The following is a 13,433-nucleotide window of genomic DNA, read 5'->3' as shown; positions in this document are numbered from 1 at the left end:
GAGGCTTCGTGTCTTCAGTAACAATTCCATCCTTAATTAGCATTGCCGGAGTTCACTAGTTTAGTTCGATAAAGATAGTTGCTCAAAATTATAAAGAAGGATGCAAAAACTTATTTTAACTGTTTAAATCCCTGTTTAATGAATAAGAATTCTACCATTCTTCAAACACAGCCTTAGTTTCTGAGGCTTTCTCCTATATTATTTTGGATTCTATTTTTAATCAATGAAATAAATTATTACATGTAGAAAAATTGCTAACAGTTTTAATGGGCATGCAGCATGCAGCATGTTCCCTGTTAATTCAGAGTATTTTTTTCAGTTTCGTTGTTTTCCAAATATTACCAATTTCTATTAAGCAGAGACATGCAGGACTCAAGCTGCTGAACTAGTTTTAAAAACTTTATTTTAAAACGATGCACTTTACCTTTCTATAAGTCTGATTTGCCAGGAAAACATGATAAAATGAGATTTTCTACAAAATATCTGCAGGAATCATCCTGCTCTTTCAGGTCCATTTTCAATGCTAATATTAATAAGTGTAAGGTATTATGACCTAATTTAAATTTAACCAAGCGCATGCTTACTAAAATTAACATTGAGAGTTCTTATCAAAACATCAACTTTAACTTTAAAAAAATTGTATTTTTGAATTTCAAAGTTACAATTAAAAGCACATGCAATCCAAACTGTAGATGGCATGCAAAACCAGATTCATTCATGAATATGTTATTTCTAATGAGAACAGGTAACATAATTCTATAATTGTAATTTGAAGTTATCTTTTAGCAAGCATCCCTGCTGTTAAGATCGAAACTGTCCGCAAAAAATTATCACTAATTTATATTTACATTAGTAATTTTTCATTGAAATGTCGATCTTTGTCACAGTGTTTTCAGCTGCTCTGATACCAAAGTAAATAATAAAATCTAGTGAAAATGACTGCTTGTTCTATTGCTCTTCAGTACGTTTAGCAACTGCATTTCTGAGCGCTGTCATAGAGCTAGACATGCAGGAGCTATGAAATGCACTTACCATTTATTGCCTATAATTAATTACACTCACAATCGTTTACAAGGAAAAAATTGTACCAATAAAATGGAGACCTTTTAAAAAAATCTGCGTATTACTTTGAAATGGTAAGCTTCTCTGGCAGCGTCACTGCTGCACTTTGGCTAAAAAGTTCCTAGTTCAGTAGAGAATTCTCCGCCTGGGCCTGTCCCAGCTCTCCTGAGAGCTCTGACTCCAGGCTTGTGCGAGCGCTGCATTCTTCAGCAGCAACACTCAGGATTTTGTCGTGAGTCTTGGGATAGCTGTGGTCTTGGTTTCGTTTTTGTTTTCAAGTTCAGAGCTCGGAATGAGCAGATTACAGGAAAAAATCAGCTTCCTTTTAACAAAATTGATCTCCAGCTTCACTGGAGAAAAGGTTGAAAAATTATTTTTGTAAAATCTTAGAGATGCAAAAGCCAAGTAAAGCCTATTTCTTACAGCAGAGATTTTCTAGGCTGGTATATTGGATTTCTGTCCTGTCTCATATTTTAAATACTTGACATTGATTATATTAATAGTGAGATTTTATATCAAATGTTAAAGACTGCAGAAGAGCAGGTACCCATCAGAACCAGGAGAAACTCTACAGGTTAGTAGAGCTGAGTTCCTCCTGCATCCCCATTAATAACCAGATACCAGATCCATTGCTTATATAAATCGTTGTGAAACAGGGCAGTGATTAACTATAGCAAGGGCTTTGTTTGGGTGGACTGGTTCAGCAGAAAGTAAAATGGTAGTTAGTATCAAACCCAGTTATCCAAGAGACTGAATTGGGACAACAGAAATGCCCCAAAGCAGGAAATGTGCTTTCCAAAGAATTCCCCCCCCGACCTCCTTTTTATTCTAAGGTTATAATTTCTTTTTAAAATGTGATTCCTCAGTTCTCTAGTGGAAACCCTGTGCAACATCAAGCCCCCACTGTTGTCCTCCTGAGTCTGTAAACAGACAGAATTAAACAATAGCATCACCAAGTGCGAACTTTCTCCATTCATCTTAATGGACTGTTAATTATGACCACTTAAATGCCCATAATGTTAACCCTTTCACCGCTGACTGCATCGCACCCAAATGGGAGTTTGTAGATGTTTATTCACGGGCAGGTGGATGCAAAACTCACAATCGATACATAGTCAAGTGGACTAAACGATTCATAAAGTTGTGAATATAGATTACGCAGATAGCTGAAAAATCTCATAATCATCTCCTGAAGTTTATTCTTTTCAAGAATTCGAGTAAAATTAAGTTTTCAGTGTGAACACTGAAGTGCTGCTGTTTGAGGGATGTAGAGATTCAGACAGGATGGTGTTGGGTTTGTAGTGTATTTTCATGTAGCAGAAAAGCTGGTAAAGTGTAGTTAACTGATGACTTTGCACATCCTAAGTGATGTGGCAATATGTAATGTCAGGATATAAGAAGGTTAGTTGACTAAGTTTTTTAAGTTTAGAAATTTTTACAAATCTATATAAGAAATGAAACAATACAATTTTAGACTTAAATGTCATAGACACATTTGAAGGAGGGGACAAAAATCACAGTGGCTTTGAAGAATTTAACAGAATAATATTTGGAGTACAGTCTGACAGGAATTACATTTTTAATATTGTATGTACTGCATAAATAATTTCCACAAGTATTTGAATCAAATTAATTTTTTACTACTAATTTAAGCTCTTCAGAAGTTCTAGGGCTAGTTTCTTCTCGCTTGAGCAAATGGATCTGGTATAGTATCGGCAGTCTTAGATGTCACTAAGTCTCCCCGGTTCCCCACATTCCTGCTGGCAGCCCTGGCTCTTTGAGGAAAGCCAGAAGGGACCATGTCTTCTGCTCACACCTCAGGTTTTCCACTGGTTCCTTCCATCAGATCCGATAGTTGTTTCATGTTTGCACAAATCCCAAATTGTGGACAAGTAGATATATTAGCAACCCAACACTTGCCTACAGTTTTGGTTTTAGTACCTGCATTGCAGCAGCCCCTGGGGTGTTTGTGGTAGGCTGGCTAGCACAGGGAAAAGCAAGAGTTCACTCAAAACACACAAACTTCTTGTAGGTGCTTTCTCAGTCTGTGCTGGTGGTTCCAACCACCACCACTGCACTGCTACCGGCTACCCCGGCAATGCGGATACTCATTTTTGCAGCGTAACTCCTGTTTCCAGAGTACATGAAACCTTAAACACACCACTCCACAACAGTTAGAAAACAACAAGGGATCTGCCAAGTAAAGCAGCTCTGAACACAGAAACCATTTTCCAAAACCCTGAGAACCCAAGACCTACTTGTGCTCAAGCATGCAGTTCATTTTCACCATTTAAGCACTTTAAGGCATCAATTTTTTTTTTAAATAAGAAGTAGTTGTAAATGAGGAGTCGGGCCCATGTGGTCAGCACGTAACGCTGGCAAGAACAACAGTACGTGGGCTGGTGCGTTGGGTCTACTACCACTCTCGAGACCCCCCTGATAGTTACCATAGAGATAGTAGGAGCCACAAAGAGCTTCGATCACATTACTGGCTGGGAGGGGGTCAATTTGTATGCGTGAGCCCTGCTGGGATTGAAAGAATGCAGAGGAGGACAGGAAAGATAATAGAGAGAAAAATAAGTGAAAGGAGAATACAAGAAACAAGAAAAATGAAAGAAAGAAAGGAAAGGGAGGGGAGAGAGAGATGGGGGCGAGACCAGAGTGAGGGATCTCAGAAGCAAAAACCGAGCAGAGAGACCAACGGGAAATGAAGAGAGAAGGGGAGAGAAAGTGATTGAGAAAATTCATCTTGCGCAGACAGCGCTCGTGTTGCTGCCTGACAGGAACCGCTGCTCCAGAGGAGCTGAGCCAGCGGCATGGCCAGCTGCAGGGGCAGCGGGGATGGACAGATGGATGCATGGCCGGATGGATGGCCGGATGGATGGACGGATGGATGGACGGATGGATGGGTGGATGGATGGGCGGATGGATGGCCGGATGGATGCCTGCAGCACCTGACTCTCCACAAAAACTGCTCTAAACACACAACAGAGAAAGGAGATGAGACCACAGAGAGGAGAGGGGGGTTTGCTTTCATATGCCACGGGTGAACAGCCTGAACATGATGCTGACTGAGCCAGCACCACAAAAGCAAAGAGGTTTCTTTCTTCTTTGGACTCCTCAGCCCAGGGCACTGAGGGCTTGGGGCTGGACAGGTTTTGCCTCTGAGAGCTGTGACTGGCTGGAGATGGTGGGGCTGGAGCTTTGGCAGATGCTCTGGGTCTCCGAGAGAGCCACAGCACCCTGCGCAGCCCCAGCTGCTGTCTGCTCCCCTGCACCTGCCCTGGCAGATTGCTGTACGTGCCTTCAAACACACTGGCAGACTAAACTAAGGCAACGCCTAAGTCCATACTCCAAAAAGGCTGAGGAGAACACTTTGAATGAATATCTAAATCAGCAGAGTATCCAAAATACCAAACCCCGGAAATAATCCCTTATGGATGTCTAAGTGACCTCTGTATCACTGCAAAAATCTGCTGTTGCTCTGCAGGATAGTAATGGCACAGCCAAAGCCCACTCATCTTCCAAAAGGAATCCCAGCAGAGTCAGAGAGAGAGAAGTGATAGCATTCAATGCATAACCGATAAGATTTAAAAAAAAAAAAAAAAGAGTCTTATTTGGTGGCATGTTCACAGGCCCTGCACCTCCTAAAAGGTAAGGGTAACAAAGAATAGCCTGCTTCGGTGGTGTCATCAATGCCAGCCCATGCAGCCACATGAGACTTAGACAACATCCCCTAAATTTTCTTACAGAGAAACACATTTAACAATGTTCAGTGAAAATCAGCACAGATTTCAGAGGGCAATCCACTCCACAATTGCCAATAGCACCCACTGGCCCGGCTGCAGTATCATGTGCTCAGTATATTACATAGACCAGACTAGGACTGATTATGAAGGTTTTATTTTTTTAAAAATGATTTAATATTATTTTTATATCATTCCACTTTTCAAGCCAACTGTCAAACCAACCATAAATTAGATTTCTCCCTCGCATATTACCACCAAAGTCGAGTTATGCCTGAGATCAACAGCATCGCCTATGAGTTAAAAGCACACAGATGTCTGAGTAACAGTAAAATTACTGAAGTATGTAAAAGCCTCTAGAAATGCTATAAAGCAGCTTTTGCATATATAGCAATGTCACCATTTTAAGTCAAATACATTGTGATTTTAGCTTAAAAAGCCGTTCAAAGTAACACAAACTAAATTGAAAACACTTTTGGTTCAGAGGAATATACTCTTTACATAAAGCTGTAAACTATAGCATGAAAATGGCATGTATAAAATTGTAAAGTGCCTTTGTAGGAAAACCCAAGGAGTTTTATGCACAGCTTCCAAACTGCCCCATGCATTAAAACTGCTCTTTTTTTTGGATGTAATTTATAATACAGGATCATTTTTAAAAGAGACAGTGTTGGTCCACCCACAGATATACTAAAAGATTTCAAAGCCTGCTTCCAGCCCTTCCCCTTCCCTTATCACCACCACACATGCAGGGAGGGAATCCTCCAGTAAACCAGTCCAGTGGTTTCCATCCAAACCCAGCGCAGCCCCAACAGCCTCATCTCAGGCTGCTGAAGTCATTAAGATTTTTATGAACATCTACTAGCCAGATGAGTCCTCCTTTCCAAATCCCTTACAATTTTTTCCACTACAAGAAAACTTTCCAAAAGCTGGGTAATAGGCCCCAAATAGTTCTTTCAGCACTAATATGAACTGGAAACTAAAAAAACATCCAGCAGGTAATTTGTACATGTTTCTTAAATCTTGAAAATGAGGCTATTCATTTTCTAATACTAAATCTTTACTGCAGCTAATCTTATCTTCTTTCCACAATAAATTCCTAATTATTACCTTTCCAGCCAGCATATCTGTGATTTTAAGTGCGTGACAGCCATAAAAGCAAGTGCTGGATCTTAGGACTGAAAAAAAGGAAATACTTAGGTCAGGCATACAGAAGATCCTTGTTTTTTAAACTCTGAACAACATGATATAACGGAACAAGTTACAATCTGGGAGTGAACTATTCATACTAGAGAAGTCAAGGACAGTCAGCACTGCTCCTGTGCCTGACGGCTCTAGGGAAGCTCCACCTTCTGCTTGGTGAGACCTGCACTGCCCAAAAGAAAATGAAAGAGGAAAAGCACTTTTTTTTTTTTTCTTTCTTTCTTCATTTTAACTTAGACCCGGTCATACCCAGAATCCATTACTAAATACTAAAGGCAAACGCATAAAACATTTTTGCAAATATTTGTCTAAACTCAGAACTTTGCACATCATTAATTACGAGGTTTATCTCTCATTTATACTGAAAGTACCTCAGGGCCAGCAACCCTGTGAGGCCCAACAGTGCCCAGCACAGTGTGTGTAATGACACAGACCCTTCTGTATCGCTTTTACTCTGCTGAGACTAAGCAAATTATGGAGAGTATCTGCAAAACTAATCTTTGAGTTTCAGAATATCGCCCAAGAAAAAAAGTCAGATAAACTATGTCCTCAAATAAAACAGAAGATCTCAATTTTGAATAGCAGCTACTTGTCACTGTCTATTCTCAAACAAGCTATAGAAGAAGAAATATTTAGAGAAGTGATCTGAATAACACATCTGTCTGAGAAAACCAGAAATGTTTGCAGCGAATCTGTAAAAAGAAAAGGAGACCAAAACTGATCACTCCAGTTTTTCTGCCATTTTACTGCACCACTTTAGAATCACCTTTTAAACAGTACAACAGATTTAACTGCACTGATTTTTAAACAGATACATTCACAAACAGCAGTCAGATTGTTAAACCAATGATTCCTTACCAATATATGCACTACTCTGATAAGAACTTAGTAGTTGTTTGAAGAGCCTGGTGTGGCAATGACCCAACAAGAAAACAAAATAAACAGAATATCCTGCCCATTCAAAATGAAGTATAAAATCACCAATCGCCCTGGCCTTATTTATTTGGAAGCTGCCAAATATTTCTTCCTTTCTGGAAGGTGTGGATAGAAGTATTCCCATCTTTCCCTGCCTGCTTACCTATTAAAGCACAATGTAGCTTTCAGATTTTGTCACTAAGGCTATGACGATGATAAAGGAATATAATATTTGACAGAAAAAAATGTAATGTAACAGTGCTTTAGGCATATGAGGGCAAATGAACTTTTTAAATAAAAGTTTCACTCTTTACAGGAAAAATATGATACTGGTTTTTGTCTTTTCCTGTGAATATATTTCTTTCAGGCAAAATATATCTTTTGAGACATAATTAAAAAGACTTTTTTTAACTTATCTGCTTTGGCAAGCAGATAAGTTAAATTAATTTATTTATCATTACAAAATTTATTTGTCCTTCACATTTGATGGACGAAATACAGAGGTATATCTCCTCAGTCCTTCTTTGCACCCTGTTTCCTCTCTGGAACTCCACATACCTTTCCTACACGAATCAGAGTTTCATGACATTTAAATGCATTTCCTTAAGCTTTCAACAAATTTGATATGGCTTTCCTCTCTGGGTCCAATAACAGTCCTCAAATTCCCCATGTTATCCAATCCAGTTGAAATCTTCCTGTTTCTTAGATAGCACTAACAATTTGAGCCGAGTGTTGCTTTCATTTTGAGAACAAGACCTGCCCATGAAGAAGCCAGTGCCTGCTTTTCTGGGCTATTGTTTGTAGTCTATGCATTTTTCTTTTTCTCACAGACACAATTTTGTAATTTTAGCCTCTGACAGAGCTTGTCATTTGCATTTTAGTAATTTTCCTCACTCTGCTTTTCACAAATACTATTCTTTAGAGATTCCTACGTGCTCCAATTGTAAAAAATGACTAGGAAGCTACTTGACTTCATCGTGCCTTTTGATCCAAATAGTGTCGAGAAATGCTGTACAAACATCAGAATGCCTATGAAACAGATGCTAAATATATTTTAACATATTAATCCACAGGGTAAAGTATGGCACTGAGAAATCAAAGCAAAAATGTTCAGATACAGAAAGTAAAGCTGTAGCACAGTACTGAAATAATCAGGAACTGCATATACAGTATCTCAAAATTTCCTTGAAAAATTAGAAACTTTAAGAACAACAATACAGTTCTCAATAGGAACCTTATCCTTAGCATTTAGGATTAGCAATGCTGCTCAAATTGACATTAAAGAAATCAGTAAGTGAATAAAATCAAGCAGTTCTGCCTTGCAATCTTATTTTTAATCTTCAGACAGTGCTTTCCAGCCATCCCTGCATTATTTTTATTAGCTGTCTTTGCCTTTTTTAAGTGCATTATTTCTTCTGAGCTTATCTGCGAAGGAGTGAGTCCAAAGTAAGCAAACAGCAGCGAGGAAAGAAATAAATAAATAAAACCAGGGAAGGAGCCTTTCTGAGCCTGTGTAGCTGAACCATTGACTTATTGTCTCTGCTCTCACCACACCCCCTTTCAGTCGCTTGTTCCTTTTTTTTTTTTTTTAAATACATCTTTAAAATTTGGGAAGGCCTAACCAGCATTAATAGCCTTACAATTATTATTAAAAACCGGAAAGCTATTTTGCAGTTATATGAAAACAAAAAGCATCTGAAATCAGCATGTTGTATTTGTTATCACCATCAGGTTGCAGTGGGGGGGGAAGGAAAGGAAAAAAAAAATAAAGACAGCTGCTAATCCATTTTAGTAAAAGTGGAAAAAATCCTGGGGACTTTCTAAGCCTAATTTCAGCCTAGAGTGATTTTTATGGCCAAACAATGAATCCTTAGAATAATTGGTTCATATCATGAATACACAACAAACTCTGAACCCAGGGCCTGATCCAATTTCTAGGGTAATTGGTAGGAATCTGTCCTTTGACTTTGCTGGCAATAACAACGTACGGTATCATTAAAAATAAAAAATATTTACAAATGTGTTCTGGGTAAATACAGACCAATTGTTTGTTTATGTTGAACGAGCTCTGAAAGTGTTTTTTTTGAGCATTACATGTGACTTATATCCATGCAAACAAATCAATATAAATCGTGGGTAAAAAAAGCACCATCACTTAGAGCGCTACTAAATTTCCAGACCACAGTATTCAGATTATGATTATTTGTTGCCATTGTACGTAGATGAAAGGCTGCGGCGTTCCTTCGAGTTTCATTGCTTCGTGCCAGCTGAATTCTGCGAGAGGGATGGCGTTAGAAATGGAAGGCTACAGTAATGTTAACTATGCTGTTTCCCTCCAACATCCATTTTGTTCCAAAGAAACACTTGCCAGAGATTAAAATATTCAAGATGGCTGTTTTCTGCACCCTTTCTGCGAGCTCTACAGTTTTCCATCTTTCAAATATTCCGCGTCCCCGTCTTTATTAAGAGTATGAATATTTTATTCCCCATCTTATCAGCCTCCCAAGTCATTAAATATTGGCGAAAGTTCAAAGGCGGTTGCTTAAAAACTGCTTTATTTCCAGTCCGGACACCGACGCAGCCCTCCGGACGCCGTTTCGGCTGGATGCCTCTCCCGTACCGCGACTCGCCGGGCGCAGCCGGGCCAGGATGCGCCGCAGCCGGCGGCGGAGCGGGGCCGCCCCCGCAGCCCCCCGCGGCGGGACAGCGCCGGCAGCGCGGCCCGGCCCGGCCCCGCTCGCCCCCGCCGCCGGGGCAGGCAGGGCCGCGGGCAGCGCCCGGCAGCGCGGCGGCTCCGCGGGGGCGGTGGGGCCCGCACCTGGACTTCCGCGGGCCCCCCCCACGCGTCCCCTCCTGGGCTGCTACTGAGCAGCTGCGGGGCGGGGCGGCCCACGGCAGCGCCGCGGGGGCCGGGAGGCGGCGGGGGCTGCGGCTCCGCTGTCTGCGGCGGCTGCGGGGGGGGGTCCCGGCCCCGCCCGCCGGCAGGAGGCAGCGGGAGCCCCGGGGAGGGGGCGGCACGGATACTCCCACGCGCAGCCCACTTCTCCTCCGGGGTTTCCCGTGGCGGGGGCACAGTGGTCTTTTGTCCCCGCGCGTCTCCCCCCGGAGTAAAGGCGGGGGTCGGCTCGGGCCCCAGCAGCCGTGTCCTCCCCTCCCCCACCGCTCCGCCGGGCGCGGCGGGGAAGGGACCCGCACCCACGGGGAGCGCCGGGGTCCCCCGAGCCCTCCGTCCCGCCGGGCCGAGCAGCGGGCGGGGGCGGGCGGCCCGCAGCGGCGGCGTTTCTTCCCCCGCCGCGAGGTGCGGAGCCCCCGGGCGCTGCCCGCGGCGGGGAGCGGCGGCGGGGCCGTGCCCTCCGCCCCCCGCTGCACCGGCGGCGGCTCCGCCCGGGCCACCGGCCGCCCTGAGCCCCGCGTCCCCGTCCGATCGCCGCGCCAACAAAGAGCCGCGGCGCGTCGTGGGTTACTGGGGTTTATCCAGGCGTTAGCGGCGCTGGGCGCAGCAACGCCAGGTTGTCATCTGCTGGCGGTCCCCTGGTTCTGGGTCTCCTCGGACCTTTCGGCGGCGGCTCTTCCCCAACTACGTTAGAAATTGGCTGGAATATTGGTTAGAAATACTAACGCTGGGATTTAACTCGGTATTTGTTAAGAGGTCACTCTGAATATGTCAAGTCTTTTTCCTAAAACTAGCAGATGATGCAGTCCCTTCTTATACTTAGAACAGCGTTTAGCCTAAACTGCATAAATGGATTAACGTAAGAATCGGATGGTTTATCTGGGTACATTACACAGCTATGAGAAGCTTTTCTTCATGACTGGGAACTGAAAGCTTCACTGACCTCTAAAAGAATTTTACTTCATACAAAGAAAGCTTCGATTCCCCGTCTTCTTCCAAAAATGCCCCAGTTTTCCCGTTTTCCGCAAGCTTAATTGTAATTAGTTAGTGAGCAGATGGGATGAGGCACTTTCTATGCACGAGCTTTCCACTTCTACAAAATGAGTTTATCAAGCACTGCCTAAACGTCGCTTTATATTATCGAGCCCATGATGTGCATTTGAAAGAGCCTCCTCTGCACACGTATCTCGGGATCACAGCGTGGATGCTCACACACCGCACCTCTCTGAGCAGGTTTGACGGTGCACATTTGCACAGCAACTGCAAGGAGCGCTAACAAAGACCGTGGTCAGCAATAATCTCCTCTATAAAATGCATCTGTGGCTTGCTGAGGAGAGCAAGACTTGCTTTATAGGAGCAGAACTGCTTGTCGTTTCTCCTGAAGGATATCAGTTCAGTAAAGTTCAGATCCTAAATTGTCAGTGCCTTTCCAGCCGTTGCTGCTTTACACTGACATGATCAATTTTTGTTGTTGGTTACTGTAAGGTCTTGATGCCTGCCTGGGAGCGAGGCAATCCCAGCACAGACAAATGCAGATTTTAAAATTTCTGTCCCCGGTGAGGCTTTTGCTGGCTGCAGAGAATGCAGTACTGCCGGGCTGAATTCATCCTTCCGTTGCAAACCACATGGAAAGACCAAAAAAGGGGGATTTATCTAAATGACTCTAGTTAAAATAAAATTCTAGTGATCAGTAGGATATATTTCTGGGTTAAGTGTTGCTAACGATAATGGGTGGGTCCTGCAGCGAGCTACACCTACCCTGATGTTCAGCGCACGGCTGCCAATTTTATCAAAATATTTTACCGACATGTAAAAGATGCGGGTGAGAGAAAAAAATACGCCAGCGAGCTGCTGCAGATACAGTACATCAACGATTAAGGGTTTATTACTTTCAAAAGAGCATTCGGTGTTTCTAAATACATATATTTTCTCCGGTATCTTAGCTAGCGAGGGCCATATTTTGTCATCGATGGTAAATCAATGGCATAGCCTGACCTTTAAGAGGGCTATATCCTTTATTTAAAACAGGCGAGTTGAAAAGAAAGATCTGTGAAACACAGCTTCACTGGGGAAAGGGGCATTTTAAATACAAATTCTGTTTTCTATAAACTGTAAATAGATCCTCGCAGACGTCGCAGAAGTCGGTCTGGAAGGCAGCCGTATTTCACACGACCGAAGCGCTCATTGGAACCAGCTCACAGGCTCGGGTACGGCGAAGGTGCCAACTTCTAATTGATACGTTTAGGCGAAGCTCCCGACGTAATTGCTTTTAACATTCATGTATGCAAAGCGGCTTCGCGCGGGCAGGGCGAGCCCGCAGAGGCAGCGCTGCCTGCCAGCAGGAAACGGGCCTGGAAACACCTCCTGCTCCGGGCGGGAGAGGGACCCGCGGGGGCACCGGGGGGGCGGCGGTCCTGCCCGCCGGGCCCCGGCAGCAGCGGCGGGAGCCCCACGGCCGGCTCTCTGCTGCGGGGCTGCTCCCCGCTTTCGTTTCTTCCTTGAGGGCTGGCAAACCGCGCTGCCTTCGCCCACCGGGGAGGGTCGGAATTGCGGTGTGTGCGTGTTAACTTCTGCCCAATGAGCACTGGCGATAGCGGCGACCGTCGTAGACAAGCGTAATTCTAATAATCCTTCTCGCAAGTGGCATTTCCCCCCCGAGCCTTGGCTCCGGCCCGGGTTATCCGATGGTGATAGCTGAAGTTTTGGAGAGCCGCAAACGCAGTGCCTCCTGAAGCAAACCCTCATCTCTCGGCATCACTGATCATCATTTTGCACCTCAGTTAAAGTATTTTCCTTCGCACGCTCTACCGCGGGAGCACAGGGTAGAGAAACTCCCAGAGACTTTTGTCCCTGCCAGCCTCTGCAGCCGCGGCCCCGCTGCCCCGCAGCAGCGCTCGGAGGACGGGGGAGCCGCCGGGGCGCTCGGGATCCCGCACCGGCGACGATAAAGGCCCGAGGGGTCCCGCACCCCTCCCCCGCAGGCGGCCGCCTGGCGCGGGCGGGAGGGGCACGACCCCCGGCGCACGGGGGAAGGGCTGCGCAGCCCGGGAGCCATCGGACCCGCTCGCCGCCAGGGCGGGAGCCGCCTCCGCCTCTCCCGCCGCAGCTGGGGCTGCCGCCGCGCTCCGCCGCGCCGCGCTCCCCTCCGGGGGCCCCCCTGCCCAGAAACACGCGGCGCCTGCAGGGCCGCCAGCGCTAATCTCACATCCTCCCCCCGCGCACAGGCACAAAACGACGGCCGGCGGCAGGGGAAGAGGGCGAGCCAAAAGGGGAAACCCGTCCCTGGGTGGGCTCGAACCACCAACCTTTCGGTTAACAGCCGAACGCGCTAACCGATTGCGCCACAGAGACTCAGCTGACGGAAAGCTGCGCGGCGCGGCTGACGTGCTGAGCGCCCCGCCGCCTCCCCCCGGCGACCTGCGGGCCACCACGTCCCCGAACCGTGCGCACAAAACCCGGCTCTTGAACAACGAGTCTTGCGAAATTAGCGCTAAAAGAGAACCGAGAAAACTGTGAAAACGGCGGCTTTTCTTCTTCTAGGCAACATGAAAGGCTAATTCTCAAAATCATTGTTCGCGACAGTGATCTTTTTCTAGGAAATAAATTCACGAGTC

At 45.2% G+C, this 13,433-nt stretch overlaps 1 non-coding gene across 1 annotated transcript; it reads right to left on the bottom strand.

Annotated features, from left to right (window-relative positions):
- Positions 1-13,096: 13,096 nt before the first annotated feature.
- TRNAN-GUU (transfer RNA asparagine (anticodon GUU)) lies at positions 13,097-13,170 on the bottom strand. Its single transcript has one exon. It is a non-coding gene; the product is annotated as a tRNA-Asn (tRNA).
- Positions 13,171-13,433: the final 263 nt, after the last annotated feature.

This window comes from Caloenas nicobarica, chromosome 2, assembly GCF_036013445.1.
Source record: "Caloenas nicobarica isolate bCalNic1 chromosome 2, bCalNic1.hap1, whole genome shotgun sequence".
NCBI classification, from domain to species: Eukaryota; Metazoa; Chordata; class Aves; order Columbiformes; family Columbidae; genus Caloenas; species Caloenas nicobarica.
Note: the sequence above shows the minus strand (reverse complement) of the source record. Positions and strands in the feature narration are given on the sequence as shown.